General features: G+C 45.9%; 1 protein-coding gene and 1 long non-coding RNA gene across 5 annotated transcripts in view; one reads left to right on the top strand and one right to left on the bottom strand.

The window, feature by feature from the left end:
* The window catches only part of ST6GAL1 (ST6 beta-galactoside alpha-2,6-sialyltransferase 1), a 122,290-nt gene extending 118,351 nt beyond the window's left edge, over positions 1-3,939 (bottom strand). For 3 of the 4 annotated variants that reach the window (XM_077880024.1, XM_077880020.1, XM_077880026.1), the window contains exon 1: positions 3,175-3,332. The gene's annotated coding sequence lies outside the window, so the exon portion shown is untranslated. Of the gene's footprint in view, positions 1-3,174; positions 3,333-3,797 lie in introns of those variants that run through there. The other variant, XM_077880022.1, reaches the window with a different exon arrangement.
* Positions 2,256-6,593, top strand: LOC144302560 (uncharacterized). Its single transcript, XR_013369463.1, has 2 exons — positions 2,256-2,440; positions 4,107-6,593. It is a non-coding gene; the product is annotated as an uncharacterized LOC144302560 (long non-coding RNA).
* The last annotated feature ends 18,780 nt before the right edge of the window (positions 6,594-25,373 follow it).

The following is a 25,373-nucleotide window of genomic DNA, read 5'->3' as shown; positions in this document are numbered from 1 at the left end:
AGGTAGGGCCTCCTATTTTAAGCAGGGCCTCCTATTTTAAGCAGGGTCTCCTATTTTACCCTGTGGGGTTACTCTCCCACCAACATTCTCTACCACCTACAAAGCCGGTGAGTACCCAAGCCTGCCAAGAGGTCTGAGCGGTCATAAGCATGCGTCACATGACTTGATACCCAAAACAAGTCCAGGAGACACAGACCCAATCTTCCCCTCACATTATCCAATCATATCCTCACTGAACACAGGAGAGAAGGGTTGACTCAAACCCGCTCCTCTGATTCTAAGGCGTAAGCATCTTCCATCCCACTAGCACAGTCTGTGCAGAGACTGGGCAGGAAGGACGATCAGTGCACTTCCTAAGGAAGGAAACTGCAGCCGCTAAGTGGGGTCTCTGTTTTCTGGCTTCTTGTTGTCTTTTGCTTTAGGATTATGCTCAAGGCAGCTCCCTGCTGGGAAAGCAAGCAATAGACAGGGAAACACGGAGGAGGCCAGGACCAGGGTAAAGTAAATGCTAACTATGATGATAACGTGATGATAACCATAATCTTCTTTACCATAGCTACCACAGGGATCCAGGGCTTTGTTTAATAACCAATACCTATTTAAATCCTTAAGGAACTCATTCTCTGACTTAGAGGGTGTTGTTATAACAACCATCATAACTTTGACTTTACTCTGGGGTGCCAACAACTCATTTGATGCAACGGTTTTCCTTTTACACAAAAAGAAACACTAAAAGCAGACACCTGGCTGCATGTCCTGGGGCAAGTGATTTCTCCTCTTTGGGGCTCACTTTTCCCATCTGGAAAAGAAAAGGGTCTGGCCAAATGATTTCTGAAGTTCCTTAGGCGAGCATCCTGATAAGAAAACTATACTCCCAGGCCCTGTGGAATGACCACAAACACGAAACCCTCCAGAACCCCTAAGAAAAGAAACAAGTGTAACCAGGAGATAACAGGGACAGGACATGAGCTCTGGGGAAACCGGGACTCCAAGTGGTTTTTTGGTTTGGGTTTTTTTTTTTTTTTTTTTTGGTTTTCCAACTTTCCCACTGCCAAATATAAAAATAGGCAGCTAACTTCCACAGAACTCTCAAAAAGAATTTAATTAAATAAAATCAATGAAAACAATGCTTTGTTCTCCCGCAAGTGGCTCAGGAGTAGCCCCCTTAAGAGACACTTTCTTCCCTGCGGGGCTGATGTCAACAGCCCCATGCTTAGACCCAAACAAAGACCTCCTGGCACAGGGATGAGAGGCGAAAACATCTAAGTCTCCACAGTTGGCCCCATTCCAATCTGAGGGCAAAGGGGCAGCGGGTAGAGAAAAATAACTAACCTTATGAAAGGCTAGGAGGAGAGTCAAGAATTATTAAATCTATTTTTTCTCAAATGAATAAAACACTCTTGAAAGGGATAATGGAAGGGTGCAGCTTTCAATCTGAATTACTTTCTTTGTTTAACTCTGTTCTGCCTATGGCCACTGACTTTTGACCACAGAATCCTGGTTTTGCCTTCCGTGGCTGGCAAGGCTGGGAGGGGCAGTATGGGAGTTGGGAGACCCATACTCAAACCCTGTTTCCGATTTCACTTGTCTTAAACTCAGATAAGCGGCTGCACCTTCCAGGTCTCCATTTCCTGCTTGTAAAACAAGAGGGTTCACCAGATGCCCCTCTAGATCCGCAGGAACAGTGGGTTAGGAATGATGGCCCTCGGGTTCTCCCCAGGGCCGGGCTGAACCCCCATAGGTACCGGCAGCCCCACCGAGCACGGAGCACCGTCTGGCAGGGGTGCCTCCACTCCCGCACACCCACCACCCCCACTCCCCCACTCCCACAACCCGAGGGGCTCACCTCTGCACCAACACCCTCACCTAAGAGGCCAGTTCGCCCTCCCTCCCACGTCCCCACTGCCAGAACAGGTCTGATGAACTAAACCTGCCAAGCTGAGCAGAGCATGTGTGTAAGCAAAGAAAAAGCAAAACCAGCAAGAGCCCTCTCTTATCAGGACCTCAGAATTTCGCTCAAACTGATAGAACTGAAAGATGCGAGCGTCCCTACCCAGAACAGGAGGCCTCGGCGAGCCTCGCTTGTAAAAACACCTAAGAAGCCCCGAGCCTAAAGGGGCCGAGGACACCCGGGCTGGCTCTTCGCAAGGAAGGGACCAACGAGGCTCAGCGCAAGCAGAAGGCCGAGGAGACGAGCCCGCGCCGCCGCCGCCGCTGCCTCCCGGGGCGCTCGCTCTCTCCCTCCGCGGGCCGAGGCTCGCGGTCTCCCCCCGGGGCCGTCGCCCGAGGGCAGGGCCAAGGCGGCGCTGGGCTCCGTCCTGCCTCCGGGCGGGACCCGCGGACCCTTAATTCGACCCTGGTCCCGACGTGCGGCGGGGGCGACGGGCGGTCCCGGTCACATCAAGGGACGCGTCGCGGCCGGGGCAGGTCTTGGCCTGGGGTGAGCTTTCCGTAACTGCTTTCGCGTTTCGCTTCCCCTTTCTTTGGAGGGCCGAGGGCGCCTCTCCGGTGTCTCCGCGGCCCTCCCGCAAGCGGCGCCCCCAGCGCGGCTCGCTGCCCCGGGCTCCGCAGGGCGGCCCTCCCAGGGGGACCCCCGGGGGGTCCCCGGCCTGGGCGCACGTGCGACTTGTGGCGCCTGAGCCCCCGCCCCCGCCCCCGCCGCAGGCCTCAGTTTCCCGGTCTGTAAGGCCAGAGCCGGAAGCCGCGGGGGGCGGAGTCTGCGAGGCGTCCCACACCTGACCCGGGGCGCGGCGGAGAAGCGGGGCTCCCGGGGGCCGAGCGCACGTGGGTTTGTTGTGGGTCCGCAGGCTGGCGGAGCCGGGGGGAAGCAGGGCGGTCTCGGCCGGGACACACACGCGCGCACACGCACGCACACCCCGGCCCGCCAGCGAGACCGCTCAGGCGGCGCTGGGCACCGGTTCCGAGCGCCCCGGGCGCGCCCCGCGCCCCGCCACCCCGCGCCTCCCCGCGCCTCCCCGCGCCCAGGGCTCCGCTCCCCTCCCGCGCCCCGCGCCCCGCCACCCCGCGCCTCCCCGCGCCCCGGGCTCCGCTCCCCTCCTGCGCCCCGCGCCCCTCTCGCGCCCCTCCCGCCGCCCGCCTCCCCTCCCGCGCCCCGCCGCCCGCCCCCCCCCGCCCGGCCCGGGCCCCGCGGCCGCCCTGCGCACCCCGACTCACCCGCTGCGGCCGCTCCGCCCGCTCCGCGCCCTCGCCCTCGCCGGCCGGCGGCCGCTCCTTTTGTTAGCGCCGGGCAGTGCCCCAGGCGTCCTCGCCAGCCCGGCCCGGCCCCGCGCTCCCCTCCCCCAGGTGCCGCCCGACTCGCGCCCCGCGGCCGCAGGGGAGCCGGGCAGCTGCGAGCCGGGCGCCGGGTCCGGCGGGAGGGGCTGCTGGGACGGGGGGGCCGGGGCGGAGGGTGGAGGGGCCCGCGAGGGAGGGGGAAGAGCGCGGCGGAGGGGCGGGGGAAGCGGCGGCCTCCGTGATGCAAATCGTCGGGCCGACGGGGTGGGTCCCCGGTCACACGGCGCCGCGAGCCCCCTGGCGTGGCCCCCGGGGGGGGGGGGCTAGGAAGCGGGCCTCGGGGCTAGGGGTGCCGGGTGAGCGCAGCGCGGGGTGCCGGGACCCTGCCTCGGGCTGGGGAGGTCGGCGCAGGGACGGGGGAGGGGCGAGGCCTGCGCGGGGACCCCGGGGCTCGCTCCCCGCCGCGCCCCGCGGGTCCCCGACGGGTTGGTCCTAACCAGCGCGAACTATAAATCCTGGCTCTGCTACCGACCGGCTGCGTGACCCTGAGCGAGTCGCTTTACCTCTCGGAACTATTGTCACGTAGAATATGAAGCCACGAGATCGCTTTCACGGGGTTTGACAAGAACCTGCCGACGTCGGGCGTGGCGCGTCCCGGGCGCTGTGGAACCCCGCAGACAGAAGGGAACGTGGGCCGGGAGCTGCCTGCGGGCTGGGGCGCGAGGCCTGAGGTCGGGGCGCGGGGGGAGGCCGCGGGGTGCTTTCCTTTCACAGAGGCTGATCTGGGGCTGCGCGGGGAAGGCCAGAGGAAACCGCAGGTTGAGCAAGCGTCGCCGCTCTATACACACTAACCATCCCTGCCGCCTCTCCAGTCCCCTAGAAAGAAGGGTGTGACTCCCAACAGCAGTCATCATCACCCAAGTGGATTCTGGGCACCCACTTGGCACCAGGCTCTGTGCTGGAGGGAAGGGAGGAGTGGAAGGTAGGCTGGGTCCCCTGGGGACACGATGTACCGTGGGTGAAGCCCAGACACAGAACTCCCTCTCTCTCCAGATCGAGGTGACCACTCCCCACCACCAACTTGAGAAAGGGGAGCTCACATCCTCCTCTCAACCCCATCACCCTTCTTCCAAATCTTGCTTCCCTCTTTCCCAGATCCCTGCCCCCTTCTCGGCTGCTGAGGAGCGTTACTGCTCAGTACAGAGCTCCAGGTGGAGGAGGTGTCAAGCAGGGTGAATTCAAATCTCCATGACCCACTCGCTGTGTATTGGTTGCAGTTCCTCAACCTCTGAATCCCTTTGAACCCCTTTCCTCTTCTGTATCATGGAGATATTAATGACAGTGTTGTTCTCACGATTATGTGAAACCATCTCTAGGAAGCATTTAGCCTAGTATCTGGCATATAGAAGGTGCTCATAACAGTATAATGTATGAGTGAATAAGTGCAAATAGGCAAACTCAGAAGACTGTTTTTGGGAGGATGCCATATTGAAGATTTCAGACTTTATTCTCAGAAAATTGGAAACTCTTAAAAAGATTTTATGCAGGGGCATGGCATGCATCCTTGTGTTTTATGCTGATTTTTCTGACAGCTTACTGGAAAATGGATGGCAGGAGCAGAGACTGCGAGCACAGAGCACAGGGACCAGCTTGCAAGCTGCCATCAGGGGAGACATAATAGGAGCTGAGGCAATGACAGCAGGAATGAACAAAAGACATGCAAATAATACCCACCATTTGGGGAGTAAAAGCGCTTTGCCTTATTATATCGTCTCTCCTTGTTGTAAGATATGCGATGGTGTTAGCCCCATTGTATGCATGAGAAAATTGAAGTCCAAGAAAAATTGAAGAGCTAGAATTTGAATCCTCTTCCACATTAATGGAAAGCCTTAATCATTTCCTTCCTCCGTATCACTTTTGTGTCAACACAACTTAAGTACCAACAACAACTGAGCCCTTCATAGTCTCAGTCAAAAGAACATGCGACTCTTGAGCCGGGAGCTGGTGAGTTTGAGCCCCGCGAGTATAGACTATAGAGATTACTAAAAATAAATAAATAAACTTAAAAAAAAAAAAAAAGAAACGAAGAACAAGAAACAGGGGAGAGGCTTTTTTCTAGAAGGTTCTCCAGGGCCCACCCCACAGTACTCTTTACAAGGAGAATTACAGCCAAATGATGGAAGAAGCTCACTCTGGATTCTTACAGAATCCTGGTGACCAGAAAGGACATGAAAAGCCCAAGAAGTTTCTGGGGCTATGAGGCAGATGGGCAGGCAGGTGGGGAGGTAGCTCTGGGAGATGTCCAGGGTGGGAGCATCTGTGGAGCCATTCCCCTTGGGGGCCACTCCCTCCAGGTTGCAGCTGGGGCCTTCCAACCTGTCAGCGAGAAGCAGGAGGCACGTGGTCCTGTCTGGAAGGCTTCCCCAGATATTGTCTCTGGCGCTCCTACCTTGACAGACTATTTTTCTTTAAAGTACAGGAATCTAACTTCCCTCTGGACACTATCTCCAGCTCCCCCCCCCCCCCATGAACTCAGTCTCTGCTTATGAATAGTACTTTAGGTAATGCCTTTCTTGGTCATTGTTTTAGGCAGATGACCAGCTAAAACAAAAAACGCCCTACTTTATAACCTTCATTTGCAACAATCCACTCACAGACAGTATTTTCATAGCACTCCTGAATTGGAGGTGGTGCTATTACGCAGTCTTGTAGAGACCAAAGAAAGCACAGGCGGTTGAAAATATCCTCCCAAACCCTTCTTCCTCATCCCACTCTAGATGCTCACATAGAACCTTCAGCGGCCCCCACGGTTCTTTTCTGCACACCTTCAGTACCCATTGTCCAAGATAAGGGTGGGCTCAGGGTGACAGGAACTGCCCTGTGGTCTGTCTGCACCCCCTACCTTGGGTCTCAGTGCCCTCAGCTTCAAGGATAAAGATACCAAACGGAAGCCAAGTCTATGGAACCCAAGTCAGAAAATAGGAATAGAGCAGCACCATCTCTAAAAGAACCACACTAGGGGGCAGAGGCTGGACACTAGAGAGAGGCCTCCTGGGAGGACCACAGCCACAGGGTGGTAGGGAAATGGCTGCCCCAACTGCGCCTGGTACAGCAAGCAGTGACCTTGTGGCCCCAAGACCTCAGAGTATGATCCGGGCATAGTGTGAGCAGGCATGGTCAGAGAAATGGACATATTGTGTGGGCACAGGTGTCGTTGGACTGCGCTTCACCCAAACAACTTCACTGTCCAGCCCTGTCCTAGGAGATATGAGGAGAAACCAAGTCTCAATTCACAAATCATTTCTGTTTTGGTAAAATATCTTTTGGCTCATAAAGAGTAATAATTGCCATGTACTGAACATCTTCTATGTGCAAGACAATCTATGTGCGTGTTCTCATTTAATCCTCACTTGGGGAAGGGGGTATCATTCTAGAACCCTGGTGCACCTAAGTCCTCTTATGCTACCCCTCTTGTTCTTGCCTCAAGGCCAATCTTAGCATGAAATTAATGTACGGGAGGCAAGGGGATGGCTACAAATCTCACTGCAAGAACATTAAAAAGTGAGAGAGGTCTTTCCTGCAGGTTTCTTAAGGAGACCGCATGGTGTCACACCAAACGTCAAGACGCAAGGCTTCCTAGATATCTGCTTACAACGTCCCTTTCTCTGATATTCTACTCCCGACATCACCTTCAGAGTTCTCCACCTGCCTCCTCAGCATCCCTCACCCTCCCGTTGTTTCTCCAGCTGCCTCCCACCTCTCAAGTCCTACCCTCTGGAGGTCTCCCTTAGTTTGAACCAGCCTCTCTCAGTGATTCCAAAAGGTATGAAAAAAAAGAGTGGGAAGCTACAAAACAATAAGACAATGCACATGAATATAGATCTTTACATTTACAAGTGGCTTGCATAGGCATTACCCCACTCGAGGTCTTTTCGGACTCACAGCAGCCTGTGAGGTGTGGGTATGGCTCCTTATCCTCCCCACCCACAGATGACAAAACTGAGACTCAAAGGTAAAGCAAGTTGCCTAACATCCATCACTGGGTATTGAGCCATGTCCTGAAACCAAGGCCTCCTTCATACCACATGTGGCTCAAGGCTGCAAAAGCCTGAAGGAGCGCATCAAGCTGTCAGTAATAATTCACAGGCTGCTGGGAACTGCTGCCCTGGTGCTCCGGGGCAGGACTCAGAAGCTATGCCCAGGAGACCACATTCCCCAGCAATGCAAGGAAGTGCAGGGGCAAAGGGACTCAGAAACCAAAGATGCTTGTCATAAATTCTCTCAAAAAGATCTAGGAAATTGGCTTCTCTCGAGGGACTCCTATCAAAACCAAAGTGGAAGCTGCCTCCTGAGTATTTATTACTTGAGGATGACCTTCAGAACCACCCACAGTGATGGTCAGGCTTTGTGCAAGACGCTGTGTGGGCCAAGGAAAGGTCTCTGAAACGAACAAATGTTTTGAGGGGAAAAGAATCAGTGTCTGATGCCTGTTGGTGATTTTGCCCAAACCTGCCTCTGTAGGGCCTCCGGTTTTTAAAAGGCTATTTTTAATAGTTGTTTTCTAATTTTACAGATTAAGTTTGCCTTAGGAAATTTAGGAAAGTCAGACAAGTCTAAAGAAGCAAGGGGGAAATACCGTCAGCCCAGCTGCTACAGGTAGAATTAACCTTTGGCCTGTTTTCTTCTAGTTATTTGCTATATGTTTTCCTACAATTTTCCGTAGTGGAGATCATAAGATGTTTAATGATATCCAGCTTCTCTCCCCCATGCAGAGGATAGCATAAGCATTTCCTATATGTATGTCGTAATAAATTTTTTCATTCACATCAGCCCTTATTAGATGCCAGGCAAACACTCTCAGGCAAGTTGTTACGGTTTGTTGCACCATTTGTTGGCTGTCAGAGGGACAAGTTAGGGACTCAGAGTAGTTACTGACTCTGGAGTCAGGCTGCCTGGGTTTGAATCCTGATTCTGCTACATCCTAGTTGCGTGGCCTCGGACAGGTTCATTAACCTCTCTGGCTCCACCTCCTAACCTATAAAATGAGGATAGTGGTATCTACCTCACCAAGTGGTTCTAAAGATGAAATGAGTTAATTACATGAAAAGTGCTTAGAATAAGAGATGTCACAGTAAGCACTAAGTAGGAGCTATTAGCAATATATGCTGTATGTGGTAGCGTCATAAATTATTCAACTCTTCTCCTGCAGCTGGACATTAAGGCTGCTTTCAATTTTTCCACTATTATAAATAGTCCTATAAACCATTGACTGCATGCATCAGGGAAGAAAAGGCAGACTGAAAGTCTGCTGTGAAAATATTTGAATGCCAAGATAAGGCATTACGAATTAAGAAATTCGGGATAGGGATCCCTGGGTGGCCCAACAGTTTAGCGCCTGCCTTCGGCCCAGGGTGTGATCCTGGAGACCCCGGATCGAGTCCCATGTCGGGCTCCCTGCATGGAGCCTGCTTCTCCCTCTGCCTGTGTCTCTGCCTCTCTCTGTGTCTCTCATAAATAAATAAATAAATAAATAAATAAATAAATAAATAAATAAATAAATAAATCTTAAAAACAAAAAAAGTAATAGCTGTTCGTTCCTGAGCACTTGCCAAGTGCCAGGCACTGCGTTAAGTATTCTCCAAACATTCCATCATGGAACACTTACCACAACCCCATTAGGCAGAGACTACCAATTTTATTGCTCATATTTTATAGATGAGGAAACAAAGAAGTTAGGGACCTAATCAGGGTCACACAAGGAAAAAGTGGTGAAGCTGGATCCTTAACCAAGGTATTTGATTAAATTAGGGCAAGCTAATAGCCAGGGCTAATTCTGGTGGTTAAGGCATTCAAAGGATCATGCCATTGCTTACTGTGCTTTACCTATGTGTATTTTACACGTCTCCCCAAAGAGAGCTGACATTTCATGGGAAAGCTGCACAGCACAGAGTGCCCCAACCTGTCAGTCAGCTGGCCTGAATTCTATCTTCAACATTCACGTTCCAGACTGCAGAAACCAGACAAAGCACTTCCTCTTTGCTACTTTGTGAAATGAGGACAGTTGGACTAAATTAGTTGTTTCCCAACCTAGTGGACCTTTCAAATCACATGCAGAAATCATTTAAAATACAAGTTCTATTCTCCACCCAACATTTCAGTGGTTCCGGGGTTGGACCTTGGGTATCTGTAGCTGTTAACATGGGTCCCCAGGCAGTGTTGATGATCAGTGGGATTGACAGATGAGTCAACGAGGTTTCACCCAAGGCTCTTTCCAACTTGTCCCAGAGAAGTTCCTCCAACAGGATAAAAAGCCACCAACAATGCCTAAGCATGGCGGCACCCCATGACCAGAAGAGCCCTCTCCCAACAGCATCCTGAGTGAGGGACCCTTTGCCAAGGGATTGTGAACTTTGAATGGCTTAGACATGGCTGCAGCCTCAGCCACATTCTTGTTGACCATCGTCCCCAATAGTTAATGGGCCTCCAACAGCTGGACGATAACCTTTGGAAAAGGTCATATTTTCCCATCACTGGCATAGCTCCTAAGGGTCAAATGTCTCCCGGAGAGCTGCATCAACTTTCCAGCCCTTCTTGTGTAGGGTACAACACAAAACCTTTGGTAGCTTCCCAGGAGAAACCTGAAACGTACAGCTGCAGCATTACCCTGTCATGAGTTGGTACGGGGATTGGTGATTTAATTTAATCTATAACCAGCTCTGCTAAGGTCTAAGTATGTGCACAGATAGGCATTTGAGGAGCACCGACAAGCCTCATACAGGAAGTAGCCCCTGAACAATGCCGCATTATCCATTACAGTCTTCCTTCGCTGATATCATAAAGCACTCAACTGTCAAGTTCAATTAGCAAGTAGGTGGTCTATAATGAGAATAACAGTCTGTATCTCTCAACCTAAATGGCTCAGAGCACTACAGAGTCATGACCTGAAGGCCTCAGAATAACTCCATCCAGAAAGCAGGGACATCAGGGCAGGGCCACTTAGCCCAAAGATTTTTGTGTTCCTGAGGGAGGAGTGGGAGTGCAGGCGTTTGTGTTAAATATATACCATTGTATTAAAAGGGTGATATCAAGTTGGCCTGGGGTCCTATCAAATGAGCTATAATTCCAGGGTGCTTGGGATACCATCATACCTCTTTGGCCAGTTCCTCTGTGAGGCCTTTCTCAAACTCACAGAAAGGATAGAGGGTAGGAAACTCATTTCCTTGCCCTTGCCCTTTACAGATCCAAAGCTCCTAAGTCCACACCGAGAGTGAACTATACAGGAGAGATTTTTATTTGTAGAATCTGAAACTCATCTGATGGTTGGGTTAAGAAGGGGGCACAGTACACCCGCTTCATTTTAATCTATCCCCTTTAAAATGTGTTCCTCAATAAATAAAATCTTTTTAAAAAAAAAAAAAAGGGAGGGGACACTTGGGTGGATCAGTGGCTGAGCGTCTGCCTTTGGCTCAGGTCATGATCCCGGGGGCCTGGGATCGAATCTCGCATCGGGCTCTCCACAGGGAGCCTGCTTCTCCCTCTGCCTATATCTCTGCCTCTCTCTGTGTGTCTCTCATGAATAAATAAATAAAATATTTTTAAATAAATAAATTAAAATAAAATAAAATGTATTCCTCACTTAGAGGACTCCCACCCAAGGCGCTTTCCTATACATCTTTCAATTTTACAGATAAATCCACTGAGGCCTAGAAACTCAAATGGCCTGCCATAGATTACCTAGCTAATAAGTGGCAAAGTTTGGACTACAACCTCCATCTTCTGACTCTGTTAAAATGTTAATAAGGGGCTGCAGGGCAGCCCAGAAAGTAGAGAGAGAACCAGAGACTTAAAAAGCAGAAACTGTTGTGGGCTAGCCTCCCATAATGAGACCCTTGAGAGGAATCAGGCCCTGCTCATTATTTTCTGACTTTACAGAGTGGTCAGGGATCATTAGGCTGGGTTTTCAGCCTGTCTCTTCAAAGGGCTAAGAAAAACATAGAAAGTGATAAATGGAGATGGTAGAGAATAGCCAGATGCCTGGTGGAATGTTATTGTTTCTGCTGGGAAGGAGGAAGTCACTCCATCTGAGATAGCTTTGTGTGAGCCTAGACCCCTGATGGTTCATTTCCTTCACCTCAGTGTTTTTGGCACAGAAGATGAGGCGGCGTTACTGCTTCTGAGATCTGCTGAGCTGGAAGAAATAATAATTCTCAGTTATTGATTACTGAGGTGAAATAGAGCATGTTAAGATTAGGATCTGGATATTCCAGAATGATCTGAGAGATAAGTATCACTTCCGCAAATTACTGAACCGGCAACTGAACTGTGCCATAGTTAATCCTCGCAGAGACCCTGTACGTGTGCGTCATTAAAGCATTTACAGAGGCACTAACTAAGGCTTAAGGAGTTTGAAAAATTGACCAAAGGCCACAGGTCTTGTAACCAGCAGAGCTGGGGATTGAACCAACCTGTGCATGACTTCAAAGCCATTCTTTAACAACTGTGCTCATCTTCAGTTTTTCCTTGGAGGCAAAGTGATGTGACATTGGTCTGACTCATCTCCCCAATTATCTCTGCCACTGGGCTTTGCTTATGCTTTTTCAGTTCTCTGAACTGCCCTCTTCACCTCACTCTGCCTGCATGAACACAAGCCCTCCTCTAATGTCTAATTCAACCCTGAGCTTCTGCAGGAAGCCTTGGGTCCAAAATCATTTCTTCCTTCTCTAAAGTCTTAGAAACACTTGCAGAATTTCTCAGGACTGTATTTTTTTTTCATTCATTAAATGTATAACTAAATGAGATTTGGGTTTTTATATATTTTCAAATAAATATGCATTAGATATTTTATGGAAATATCTGTTTATATAAGTAAATCCACAAATTAGGACAAAATTTGCTTTAACAGATTCAGAGACGTGAATTGATTCAGTTCAGAATCTTCTTCTAAGCTTTTCCCCAAATTTGGACCCAGAACCACAGAGGTGTGAAAGTGGGGGTCCCTTCTGGCTTCATCCATGGCCAGGAAACAGACTTACTCCACTTAGTTGACAGTTTCCTCTCTGATCCTCTCCAAGGTCTTTAATAAAATTCCAGGAAGGCCATGCCTCTGCAGTGTGCCTCTCCAGCAGGCTACTCACAGCTCATTCCCTAAATAACTAATGAGACAGGAGCAAACTGTTTGGTAATGGCACTTCAGCAGGCTTTGGGGTCAAGCAAAATGGAGTATGGCCCCTGCATTGCTTTTTACTAGTCGGGTGGCTTCAGGAAAGACCCTTAACCACGCTGAATCTATAAATTGGGAGCACTATAGCATTGGAAAGATCAGAGTCAGGATCAGTAATAATACAATTATGTGCATCAAATGGGTACTCGAAAGATGGCAGCTATTACGATTATTAGATGTGACCCCAATCAAATGGAGAGAAACAACTAATTTCCCTAGGGCCAATCCAGAAAAAAACATAAATGTTTTTGGTCTTGCCTAAAATGCTTCCTTCTTCTCTTTTCTTCTAATCCCACTGAAAATTAAACACTGTCACTGCAATTACCTACTGTTTGTGTCTCTCCAAAATTCACATGTTGAAAACTTAATGCCCCAGGTGATGGTATTTGGAGATGGGCCCTTGAGAGGTAATGAGGTCATGAGGTTGAAGCCCTCATGAATGGGATACGTGCCCTTATAAAAGCTGCCTGAGGACGCTCCCTTGCCCCTTCTACTTTGTGAGGACACAGCAAAAAAGATGACCCATCTATCAACCGGGAGGCTGGCCCTTGCTGACACTGAGCCTGCTGGCGCCTTAATTGTGGACTCTTCTGTCTCCGGAACTGTGATAAATACATTTCTGTTCTTTATAAGCCACCCAGCCTCTGGTATTTTAGTTATAGCAGCCTGAACAGATTAAGATACCTACTTTATGAGATGGACACATGTCCATGAGAAAATTAGCATTACTTTTTAGTTTCTAAAAGATTGCTGCTCATTGCTCATATCTGACATGTTGAAAAAGAAACAATATGGAGACAACATTCTCATGTTCAATCCTACAATGATAGGCCTTGGACTGAATCAGAGAGCTAGAGGCCACAGGAACTCTTGTGCTAGTAGTTGCTCATCATCATGTGAGAAAAACCTCAGGTATTACTGGAGATTTTCCTACATTCATAGAATGTCAAGGATTATCTCATTTTTCTTTTTTCTTTTTTCTAAGATTTTATCTATTTATGCATGAGAAACACAGAGAGAAAGAGAGGCAGAGACACAGGCAGAGGGAGAAGCAGGCTCCATGCAGGAAGCCCGACGTGGGACTCGATCCTGGGTCTCCAGGATCACACCCTGGGCTGAAGGCAGTGCTAAACCCCTGAGCTACCCAGGCTGCCCTCTCATTTTTCTCATGAGGAAACAAGCACCAGAGTGGTAGAGAAACCTCTCCTGTGTTGCACAGTGACAGAGCCCCAAGCAAAATCAGATTTCTTTTGCCCTTCCAACCATCGGTTTGAAGACATTACTGAGTACTCCTTGCACACTAGCTCTTAGGGGTGCCAGGCAGCAGGGGCCAGGACTCCAGCCCTGCATGAGCTCACAGGATGAAGAAAAAAGAGTCACAGCCATGAGGGAACAGCTCAAGACTTTTATGATCGAGAGCTAAGTGGGGCACCCAGGCCTAAGCAAACTCCATGGTGCAGGAAGATATTTGTTTTGTTCACTGTTCCATCCCTAGTCCCTAGAATAGTTCAACTGAGGCAGCACATATAATTGTTAATGCAGTTAATGGACTCTGGAGCTGCGGGGGCTGGAGTTGATTCCCACATCACCCAAGGAATAGCTGAGCAATTTTGGGTGAGTGACTTAATCTCTCTGAGCCTCAACTTTCCCAAAGTAAAGCATGAATAGTACTATAAAGATGAAATGCAATAATCTACATAAAGTACTTTTAAAAGTGCCAGGACAGGTGGGGCGCCTGGGTGGCTCAGCCGGTTAAGCATCTTGGATGCTTCAGCTTGGATCCTGATCCCAGGGTCCTGGGCCCGAGCCCCATGTTGGGCTCCCTGCTGAGCTTCTCCTCTCTCTGCTCATCCCCTACCCTACCACACCCCATGCTTGTGTTCAATCTTTCTCTCTCAAATAAATAAATAAATAATTTAAAATATATATATAAATAAATAAGTGCCAGCAAAGGGTAAATATTCAAAGGATATTAACTATAATTATTATTCTAAGCAATCACATTATTAGGGAAGATCTATATATAAGCATACTTGTGCTATCAAGTGATACTTGATGAATAAATGAATGATGGGATGAAGTGAATGAATGCAATTGAAATCAGAGAAGGAAGGAATTTTTGCAGACTGAAGTGCTTGGGGAAGGTGTCCTAGCAGAAGCCTGACTTGAGCCAGGCATTTAAGAAAGTGTAGGATCTGGGCAGGATGAAACAGAAAGAGAAGAAAAACTCTTACATTTCCAGAAGATCTCTTAGGCAAAGACTTAACATCTAAAGATGTTTACTAAAGTGTTATTTTTTTTTCTGTAAAGTTTGGAAACAGCCTAAATAGCCACTGAGAAAAATAAAATTTGATAAGCCTATAAAATAAATTTCTTTTAATCCATTAAAATATTTTCAAACAATAGTGAATAACAAATATGTTCATATTATAAAACTCAAAAAAAACCCACCACACACCATACACAGTATAATCTCAACTAAATAAAAATATACATTTGCATATAAAAGGAAAGACAGATAATTATCAAAATGTTAGAAGAGAGGAATATGGATAATTTTGTTAAATCTTTCCTAGCTTTTCAAACTGCCTACAATAAGCAGGTATTATTTTAATAATTGTGTTTAGTTTTAGTTGTGGTAAAATATAAAATTTGCCATTTTAACCATTTTTATGTGTCCAGTTCAATTAATAATGTTTTTGAAGACTTGTATTTTTCCCAGGTGAACAAGAGTCCCAGGCCCAGGGCCATGTTCACACTGCCATCACGTCAGAGTGGCCTCCCCAGATGCCAAAGGAAAAACATGGCCAGCGCTCGTGCCCCAACACCCCAACGGACCCCTTTGCCCTGGAAAACAACATTATGATTCTGGAACATGTAACTGCCTGCTGAGAGTTGGCACTTTGGGTCTCCTGTGTGGGGAATTATTCCTCCCTAAAGTCAGGGTGTTCACAGGCTGGTCATGTCTGGACAACAAGCGGCCTCCCCCATTCCCAGGCCTCTTCATTTTGTCTCTGATACTGCTCCACACGAATGCAACTTTCAGCCATTTCCTCCAATGCACCCATATGGGGTGGGGGGAGGTTCCCCTCAGGCTCCAGAATCCCCAAAAGTTCCTTTGTGTCTCCTGGAAAGTATACAAGGTGGGGATATGGAGCCTCTTCGCCTACTTCTCAAGGGTTGGCCTCATGCTGCAGCTTGCATAATGAATCACCACCAGAGTTAGAATACCTTGGGAAATAGAAGCCTGGCCAGAGGGAAGAGCTTCCTGGCCTCAGGCCTGTGTGTCGGCGACGTGCCCACGTCCAACGGGAAAATGCTTGTCTTGAAATTACTCCTCGGTTTCCCTATAATTCCACCACCTTTTACATCCATTCTCTTCCTCTGCTGTTTTCATGAGTCTAATTCATTTATTCAACAATCATTATTCACCTCTTTCATACACCAGGGACTATGTTAGGCATGAGATACTGCTAACAAAGGTAATGGCGATAATCTTATAAACTGCCAAGCACTGTGCTTAAAATCTTTACCTGCATGATCCCGTTTAACCCTTATAACAACTCCACAAGGAAGGGACTGTTCCCCCATTTTACAGATTACAGAGCTGAGGCTCAAGAAGAATAAGACACTTGCACAGAAGAACTTCTGGGTAAAGGTGGTAAAATAACTGTAGATGAGAACATCTCTCTCTCCCAACAGTTAACACAATGAACAACAAAAGTCAAAACAGCAAAATAGCAAAAGAAATTATCAGTAATTTCTACTAATAAGCACCTGCCAGACCATGCTCTCCCACAGATAACGGCTGTGTGCTCCGGATAAACTATGAATAACAACAACCTGAAGGCATAAGAGAATGAACAGCCTGCAAACAGGCTGAAATCAGCACCACATGCAGCAGCTAAAACTTGAATTTTAAAAAGTCCACACTCTTTCTGGCCTAAGGAACCAGAGGCCAGAATATGCTGGAAAGCAAGGAGAAAGGAGGAAATATGGGAAATGAATGATCCAAAGACAGAGAGCCCCAAAGTCTGTGTGTAAACTCTGACCAGGCTGCTGTGAGATCCCAAACCACTCAAGCACAAAGCAGACTGAAAGTAACCACGCCAAGGGGAGAGGAACTGGGTTGAGCTGCTTCCCCAAAGGGCAGCTTTGCAGTTTGGATCCACCTGAGTTTATTTGCTTCCTAAACCAAAGCATCAATTCTCTCAGAGAACTACAATAGGGCCTAGACTCTCCATAACATCAAATTCATAATGTCTAAGATATAATTCAAAATGAGTCAACATACAAAGAACCAGGGAATATAATTCAGGCTGAAAGGAAAAGACCACCAACTGACACCAACCCCAATATGATCCAGATGTTGCAATTAGATAAGGAGTATCAAGCAGCTATTACCATTATGCTCAGTGAAATCAAGGAAAATATATCTTTTTTTTTTTTTTTTTAAGAGAGAGAGTGTGTGTTTGTGCAAGCAGGGTATGAGGAAAGGGCAGAGGGAGAGGGAGGGAAAGAGACAATCTTAAGCAGGCTCCATGCTCAACACAGAGATCCATAGGGCCAGGAGGCAGCGTGGAAGGGGAGGGTGGGCTCTATCTCATAATCTTGAGATCATGACCTAATCCAAAATCAAGAGTCAGACACTTAACTGACTGAGCCACCCAGGCGCTGCACTCCCAGGAGAATACACTTAATGAATGAAAGGCAGGAAATCACAGATGAGAATTAGAAACTATATTTTAAAAGAACCAATGGAAATGCTAGAACTTAACAATACAATGTTTGAAATTTAAAATTTCTGGATAAACTTCACAAAAAGTCAAAGAACTTGAAATTAGCTCAATAGAAATGTTCTAAGCTGAAGAAGAGAAAGAAAAAAACATTGAAAAATATGAACAGACCCTCAGGGACCTGTAGAATAATGTAAAAATGTCTACATATATGTAATTTTAATTCTAAAAGTGGAAGAAAGAGAGAATGAGGCCAGAAAATGCATATTTGAGGAAATAATGGTTTCCATTTTTCCCAATTTGTAGAAAGACATACATTTATAGATTCAGTGAACCCCAAACAGCATTAAGTATAAATAAAGACACACAGAGGGGTATCCAAGTCAAGAAACTAAAGTTTTTGAAAGCAGCCAGAGCAAGGGGGAAAGATACATCCCATAGTGGAAGAATCATGTGAGCCCCTGTTGAATTCATATTATAAATACTGGAGACCAGAAAGACAGTGGAGCATCGAGGGGAAGGAGAAAAGCAGCCCATAGCAACCAAGAATTCTATATTCATTGAAAATATCCTTCCAAAACAGAGGCAAAATAAAGGCATTTTTAAAATTTTTTTTAAAGATTTTATTTATTCATTAGAGACAGAGAGAGAGAGAGGCAGAGACACAGGCAGAGGGAGAAGCAGGCTCCATGCAGGGAGCCTGATGTGGGGACTCAATCCCAGGTCCCCAGGATCACACCCTAGGCCAAAGGCAGTGCCAAACCACTGAGCCACCTGGGCTGCCCAAAATAAAGACATTTAAAAAAAAAATCCACCAGCAGCAACAAGGAAAGAGGTTCACGTTGATGCCCGGAATGTTGAAAAGAAAGAACAAAGGAAGGAGTTTGGAGGTGGTGCCTCATGCATCGCGATCTCTTACTTCCCTCCCAAGAAGCAGTATGGAGGGAAAAGGTGAGAGGGCAAAATCCTGGTAACATTCAGGCACTGGCCCACCCCTGTAGCCATCGGGAGAGAATAGGACTGAGCAAATGAAAAGTCAGCTTGGAGAAACATGGCAAGAAAACACTTGGGAGCAGAAGCCCCTGTATTCCACTGCAGGACCATGAGGGAGTGAGGACAGGTGCCCCGGGCTCGACAGTTCCCAGATCATGGTGCTAGGTTGGAGGCATGCCCACAGGAGTGGTAGACACAGCCAGAGGGCTGGCATACATCCTGCAACTGGACATTCTAATGGGTCTCAGAACAGCACAGGTCCCCGGCCCCGCAGCAGAGCCACATGCAGCCCCGTCCACTCCCCAGGTCCTGCAACTACAGAAAAGTAGATGCAGCAGGCAACTCGCCGCAGCCCTCAAGCCAGAGCTCTGATGGCAAAGCAACTGAGTTTTAAATAACAGAGGAAGAGTTTTAAGAACTCACCCATATTTTTATATCGAACCAAATAATTCATGTTAGTTCTCAGGCTAAATAAAAAAGAAACAGGACAGAAACTGAAAATATTCCATATAGAGAAAAAAAAAAATCAATCCAGTCTGCAAGAAAACCTAGCCAAAACCAAGCAACAGAATACTCTGTGGATTCATCACTCTTCAGACATACATATTCTTTTTTTTTTTCTAAGATTTTATTTATTTATTCATGAGAGTCACAGAGAGAGGCAGAGACATAAGCAGAGGGAGAAGCAGGCTCCCTGCAGGGAGCTCGATGTGATACTCGATCCCGGGACCCCAAGATCATGACCTGAGCCCAAGGCAGATGCTCAACTGCTGAGCCACCTGGGTGCCCCCAGACGTACATATTCTAATAAAGAATATGATTTTATTTTCTTTAAGGTTTTATTTATTTATTTATTTATTTATTTATTTATTTATGAGAGAGAGAAAGAGGGAGGGAGCAAGTGCACGCACATGCACATGGGCCAGGGAAGAGGCAGAGAGGGAGAGAGAATCTCGAACCGATTCTCTGTTGAGCATTAAGCCAAACTCAAGACTCCAGCCCAGGACCTGAGCCAAAACCAAGAGTCAGAGGCTTAACAGACTGAGCCACCCACGTGCCCCAAGAATATGACTATAACAAAATCAGAGCACAAAGACAAAAGGATTAAGTAACAGTGGGAGATTAAAAAAGAGATTATAGTGCTACAGCTGCAAAGTGTATAGCCAAATCTGCATTCAGCTCTAGCAAATCTAAAAAATAATAATAATAATAAACATATAGCAGAAGAGATACAGCAGGATAGCAAATTATTTTACTGGACAGAAGACTTGAGATAATCATAGTGAATACTGAGGGAAAGGACATGAAATTTGAAGCAATTAAAGAATAGGTGACAAAGACAATCTAACATAAAAATTACTGATGTTCCAGAGGTGAAGATTTGCAATAATTAAGGGAAGAAACTGTAATATAGGAAAGTGTGATGGAGAGAAACTTCTCCAAAGTGTAAGAATTTAAGTTTTTAATCAAAAAGATATACCGTGGGGACGGCTGGGTGGCTCGGCAGTTGAGCATCTGCATTTGGCTCAGGGCATGATCCTAGAGTCCGGTAATCAAGTCCCACATCGGGCGTCCTGCATGGAGCCTGCTTCTCCCTCTGCCTGTGTCTCTGCCTCTCTCTCTCTCTCTGTGTCTCTCATGAATAAATAAATAAAATTTTTAAAAAAGATATACTGTGTTCCAATAACATGTGGAAAAAAAGAGATTTTTAGATATACGCTTGTTAAGTTGAAGGATTTTAAAAAAAAAAGAAGTATTTAGATATCCAGGAAAAAAATCCAATCACCTAGAAGGGTGAAATTTCAGATTTTCCACGGCAGTGTTCAATGGAAGAGGACAGTGGAATAACATCTGCAAACTTCCAAGAGAAAGAAGTATCCCCAAAATATTACATCCCATTGAAATGTCATTCAACTATAAATGCAAAAGGCACACATTCTCAAACATGCAAGAACTCAGGGAAAGAAGCATGCATACTTGAGCCCTTCTTGGAAACACAAGCTTTACCTAATCAAGAGTTGAATAAGCATTAAACAACTTGGGGTGGGGTGGGGGGGGGCAAAAACCCTGGTGGTGAGCAAGAAATCCATTTTTTAAAGATTTTGTTTATTTATTCATGAGAGACACACACAGAGAGAGGTAGAGACACAGGCAGAGGGAGAAGCAGGCTCCATGCAGGGAGCCCGATGTGGGACTCAATCCCAGGACCCCGGGATCATGACCTGCACTAAAGGCAGATGCTCAACCACTGAGCCATCCAGGTGCCCCATGAAATCCATTTAGATATAAAAGCGAAGTTAAATAACAGAGAAGTGATAGAACAGAATGGAATGGAACAGAATGGTCATAACCTTTACAAAGAAATAATACAGACAAGCAAGACCTAGTAGGAGGGGAAAAAGAGACAGGAAGAAGTGCTATGGTGCTGGTCTCATATCTTCTAGGAAGCCATCAGTTGGTGGTATCTAAAATTAAAATATGACAGTTTTGAAAGCATAAAAACTCCAGCTTCTAATGGTTTTTATCATCCTCTTTTCCCCCTAATCTGAGCACAGGAGCCAGATAGCAAGTAAAAATAGCAAACATTTATTGATGTTTACCATATGCTTATTGCCCTAAACTCTTTAGAGATTAATTTATTTAATCCTGTCCGTAGGGTTAAGTCTATTGCTAGCCTCATCTTACATAAGAGGAAATAGGACACAGAGAAGTTAACTAACCACCCGAAGCTAACAAGTCATGGAATCAGAATTTAAACCCTGATAGTCTGGCTCCCCAGCCTATGTACTTACTGCCCAGTGAGCATGTGAGGTGGCCAGGCCAAGATACTTAGCTTCTATTTCTCTAAATAAACTGAGTGCATGCAAACAGAGCACCTGTGTGGGTCAGTGTGCAGCTTGCTGGGCCCAGGAGAGGGTTCTGCTCTATGAGGGGTTTAAAGGAACTCCCTGTACCCCAGTATTCCTTGTGGTAAAGAATCACTTATCAATTTCATCAATCCCTTGAATTTCTTTTTTTTTCTTTAAGATTTTATTTATTTATTCATGAGAGACACAGAGAGAGAGAGAGAGAGAGAGAGAGAGAGAGAGACTGAGGTTGAGACACAGGCAGAGGGAGAAGCAGGCTCCATGCGGGAAGCCCGACGTGGGACTCGATCCCGGGTCTCCAGGATCAGGCCCTGGGCTGAAGGCGGCGCTAAACCACTGAGCCACCTGGGCTGCCCCAATACCTTGAATTTCACTAGTCTGTTGTTGTTTGTTGTATTTTTCCTCTTCGAAACAACAGAATATGGACTATCATCCAATGGTTATCATTTTTTGTTTGTTGATGTATCATCCTAACATCCTGATCCACTTGGAAATATCTATAACCATGCTTACAAATAATAATTTTATTTCCGAATGGTGAGATATGGGGGTCATCTTTGCTTTCTCACTTGTGCTTTTCTGTATAACCTATATCACTTTGGTAAAAACAAAGATTTTTCGAGAAAAAAAAATGAGAAACTTGTTTAAGTTCACATAGTTTGAAGCTGCGATATGAACTCAAGTCTCATAGACTTTAAGAACCATGCACTTGTTGTTGGGTGGCTCTGTAGGTTAAGTGTCTGCCTTCGGCTCAGGTCATGATCCTGGGGTCCCAGATCCAGCCCCATGTGGACTCCCTACTCAGCAGGGAGCCGCTTCTCTCTCTCCTTGCTTGTGATCTCTTGTGCACATGCTCTCTCTCAAATAAATAAAAAAAATCTTAAAAAAAAAAAAAAGAACCAGGCACATACCCACTTTACTCTCTTACCTCCTATACCCTGGGTAGGGCTAATGAACTCCAAGTCTTAATGTGAGTAATAGCTGCATATGCTAGAAATTATGGTGCCTTTAAAGTGCCAACATCACATCCAGCAAATATAAGTAGGAAATAAGTATTTGTGATTAAAAAAATAGTATTATTATTCACTGATACTACAGTATATTATTAGAAATGTTACCATAGAACTAAGTATATGATGGCGTGGGAACATAGAGGAGAAAATCCTGCTAATTCAAACAGACAGTCAAAGAAGGCTTCCTGGAAGAGGGGAGAGAAGTTGACTTTTTAAAGAATAAAGTTTAGCCAGGTAAGAGGCAAGAAGAGTAGGGCATTCCAGGCAAAAGAAAGCGTGATGGATTAAAATAACTAGATTGAATGCCATATGGAAATGCAGCTGGGGAAGAGGGGGGAAAGGTAAGTCATTGTTAGATCTGAGATTACCTCCTGTGCCATGCTGTGCTATATACATGGAGTTGGCTCTTTAAAGTCAATGGGAACCCACTGAAGGGTTTGTTTGAAGCACCTAGTGTCCTGGGAACTTAGTCCTTTTGAGAGCCCACTGGCTGCTATGTGGAGAACTGGTTGGGAGGAATGACTCTGGAGATGGCCTACCCGTTCTGGTTATTGTCATAGTCCTCCCAAGAACTGATGGGCCCTAAGGCAAAGAGAGTCTCGGGGGAGAGCTGACTAGTATTGTGGTTCTCAAAGTGTGCTCCACAGACCCCAAGGGGTCCCTGAAGTTCTTTCAGGTGGGCTGCAAGGTCAAAATTATTTTTGCAATAATATTAAGGCGGATAGAACTGCTGGTGCCTTAGCTCAATTAAGAAGCCATAAAGTCCATTAATAGTCTTGCATTCTTCACCTCCATCCATTCATTAAAAAAAAAAAAAAAATCAATTCCTTTTCAAAACGTCCTTGATGAAGGAATAAAGAGGATTAATTTCATTGAAACTTGGCCTTGAGAACACCTCTTTTTAATGCTCTATATGAAAGATACATAAAGCATTTTACTCACAGAGAGAAGTACAATTGTTGTCTCAAAGAAAAATACATTTGCAATGAGTTATGAGCTGCACTGACCACTTTTTTCGCAGAACACCATCTTTACCTTTTTTTTTTTTTTTTCCATCTTTACCTTAATAAAAAGGACTGATTAAGGTTATTCACATCTGAATATTTAGGAGACATTTTCTTAAAAATGAACAAACTGAATCTACCACTTGAAGGAAAACAACTTTTTCTTATCTTTGTTGTGGTATTTGTTAAGAGTTATATCTGTTACCAGTAATGAAATTTGAGTTTTCAGGCAAAAATTAGAATTTGAGGGGTGCCTGGCTGGCTCAGTTGATAGAACATGTGACTCTTGATCTCAGGGTTGTGAGTTCAAGCCCTATATTAGGTGTAGAGATTCTTTAAAAATAAAATCTTTATTTTTTTTTTTAAGATTTTATTTTATTTATTCAGAGAGGCACAGAGAGAGAGGGGGCAGAGGGAGAAGCAGGCTCCATGCAGGGAGCCCAACGTGGGACTCGATCCTGGGTCTCCAGGATCACGCCCTGGGCTGAAGGCGGCATTAAACTGCTGGGCCACCGGGGCTGCCCTAAAAATAAAATCTTTAAAAGAATTAGAATTTTGGGGGATGCCTGGTTACAGTTGATTAAAACATCTTACTCTTGGCTTCGACTCAGGTCATGATCTCAGGGTCATGAGATCAAGCCCCACATTGGGCTCTGAGCTCAGCATGGAGTCGACTTGAGAAACTCTCCCCCGCCCTCTGCCCCTTTCCTCTGCATTCACACACACACTCTCTCTCTAAAAATAGATGAATATTTTAAAAATTAAAAAAATAGAATTTTGGAAAATTTGCCCACCACTGTACTTACTGATTTTTTTTTTGTAGGTCTACACCCAATGTGGGGCTCAAACTCATGATACCAAAATCAAGAGTCACGTGCTCTACCAACTGAGCCAGCCAGGTGCCCCTATATTTATCAGTTCTTAGAGATTTCTCAGATGAGGTCATAGCTATGGGTTGAATCATGTCCCCAGAAAAGACATGTTGAAGTCTTGATGCCTGGTGTCTGTAAATATAACCTTACTTGAAAATAGGCTCTTTGTAAATGTAATCAACTTGAAAGAGATCATGCTGGATTAGATTGGGCCCCAACTCTAATCACCGGTGTTCTTATAAGTAAAAAGAGTTTTATATACATAAACACAACCACACACAGGGAATGGTGTCATGTAAAGATGGCGTTGACATTGAGGTCAAGTCAAGTTAAGAAATGTCGAGGAATGCTGGCAACTACCAAAAGCTGGGAGATGGGCATGAAGGAGAATCTCCCTCAGTGCCCTAAGAAAAAAACCAACTCTGCCAAAACCTTAACTTCAGACTTTGAGCCTCCAGAGAGATGAGAGAATAAGTTTCTGTATAAGATATATCACCTTGGTAAAAACAAAGATTTTAAGCTGTGCTGTGGGTGGTGCTTTGTTAGAACAGCCCTAGGAAAGTAATACAGTGATGATCACCCCACATGTAGCTACTTGATACTGTAAAGGAAAGTGTGTCAGCATTTGAAAGATGTGCAGTAAACCAGTATTTCCAAAAGCCCAATGTATGTCCTAAAATCATGCATGTAAGAAGAGAGCCATTCCAAGCGTGAAGTAGACTGATACATCGTAATATATCAGAATACAAAGAATTCAGTGTCAGGTTTCAGAATTCATGTTGCAGCTAACCTTTAAGAAACTATCACTTGTGCTTTGATGTAGCATCAAAGGAAACCATCTACAATTAGTTGGAAAGGCTGCTGAAACCTCCCTCCTTCTTCCAACTACTTACCAGTCTAAGGCTGGATTTTCCTAATATAGTTCAACCAAAATAATATATTGCAGCTGATTGAGTGCAGAAACAGATATGATAATTACCTGTCTTCCATTAAGCCAGTCATTAGATTCGCAAAAAGATGTAAAACGATGCAACTCTTCTCTCTCTCTCTCTCTCTCTCTTTTTACTTTGGAAATGGAATCATTTTCACAAAATATTGTATTCATACTAATATGTGATGGGTCTGTTATTATTTTAAATATTTCAAAAATCTCTTTTAATTTCAAATTGAATAGATATCTTTAAATATAACTCATGTAGATAGAAGCTTTGGGGGATCCATGATGATTTTTAAGAGTCTCAAAGAATCCAGAGACCCCCAAATTTTATTAGTTTACAAGGTAAAAACAGCAGGATTTAGCAAACGTTTGGGGGAGATGAAGTGAGCAGTCTTGGTCTAGTTCTAGAACTATCCTCCTGATGGGGATTATGTCAAGAATAGGCTTTAAAGGAGAGGAGGTGTTTCAGTCGGGCAAATGTTGAGTGTAGGTTGTCT

The sequence above is a fragment of the Canis aureus genome, chromosome 31 (genome assembly GCF_053574225.1).
Source record: "Canis aureus isolate CA01 chromosome 31, VMU_Caureus_v.1.0, whole genome shotgun sequence".
Classification (NCBI taxonomy): domain Eukaryota; kingdom Metazoa; phylum Chordata; class Mammalia; order Carnivora; family Canidae; genus Canis; species Canis aureus.
Note: the sequence above shows the minus strand (reverse complement) of the source record. Positions and strands in the feature narration are given on the sequence as shown.